This window comes from Mauremys mutica, unplaced genomic scaffold (genome assembly GCF_020497125.1).
Source record: "Mauremys mutica isolate MM-2020 ecotype Southern unplaced genomic scaffold, ASM2049712v1 Super-Scaffold_100089, whole genome shotgun sequence".
Lineage (NCBI taxonomy): Eukaryota > Metazoa > Chordata > Testudines > Geoemydidae > Mauremys > Mauremys mutica.
The window spans coordinates 1,007,337-1,008,480 of NW_025423261.1; the positions used below are offsets into that span (position 1 = coordinate 1,007,337).

The window sequence follows — 1,144 nt, forward strand, 5'->3', positions numbered from 1 at the left end:
CCACCCGCGAAAATGATTTTTGCCCCATCAGGCACTGGGATCTCAACCCGGAAATGCCAAGGGGCGGGGGAGGCTGCGGAAACTATGGGATAGCTACGGGATAGCTACCCACAGTGCAACGCTCCAGAAATCGACGCTAGCCTCGGACCATGGACGCACACCACCGATTTAATGTGTTTAGTGTGGCCGCGCGCACTCGATTTTAGAAAATCTGTTTTACAAAACCGGTTTATGCAAATTCGGAATAGTCCCGTAGTGTAGACATACCCTGAGTGTTATCTACAGGCCATCTGGGGATGTAGCTCAGTGGTAGAGCACATGCTTTGCATGTATGAGGTCCTGGGTTCAATCCCCAGCATCTCCAAGCTCTTTTTTTCACCCTGCTGCTTTGCTCATGCCCAGCTGGGATGTGGCCCAGCAGTCTCCCTGCAGGAGTTTCAATCCTGCTCAGTGAGGGGCAAGTGCCAATTGCATGGAAGGTCAGGGGTGTGTGAAAGTAGAATGAATTATATTGTAAAAATAAGAATGGATTAAAGAAATGTTATATGTACCTTTAAGCAGAAATAAGAAATGTTGAAATACAGGTGCCAGGAAAAGAAACATTAGGCATAAACAATGGTGCTAATGGCGAAACATTAGCAGAAGATCGGTAATACTTAGTAAGGAAATAAGATATGCATGCCTACCCCAGGTAAACTTATCAGATTCTGCTTCCTTTGTTATCTTGTTAAGTGCTTGCCCTTTTATCTGTATAAATAAGATAGTTTGTGTCTTGCATGGTGCTCACATTATCTGGGTGTTATTAGCAGAGCGCTGTGCTAATAAAACAGAGTGGTCTGACAAACTGTGAGTCCTGAGTCTAACTTTGACAGGGGGTTTCTGCTCCTAAGTCACCTTGGTACATTTAAGATTCCCACCTGCTGTGCTGCTTGGGACAAGGGTAGATGAGAAGGGCGAATCCTCCAGCACTGGAGGGAAAGGTCCCATCTGCTCAGACTGAGAGGCAAGGATACAGTGGGGCAGTCAGTGCTCAGAGAGGAGAGAGGTCAGTGATTTACACCCAACAGGGGACACTGTCTTTTTGAGTATCACAGGGGTAGCTGTGTTAGTCTGGATCTATAAAAAGAGACAGAGTCCTGTGGCA

General features: G+C 46.5%; 1 non-coding gene across 1 annotated transcript; it reads left to right on the forward strand.

Annotated features, from left to right (window-relative positions):
- The first annotated feature begins 292 nt into the window (after positions 1–292).
- TRNAA-UGC lies at positions 293–364 on the forward strand. The gene has a single exon. It is a non-coding gene; the product is annotated as a tRNA-Ala (tRNA).
- The last annotated feature ends 780 nt before the right edge of the window (positions 365–1,144 follow it).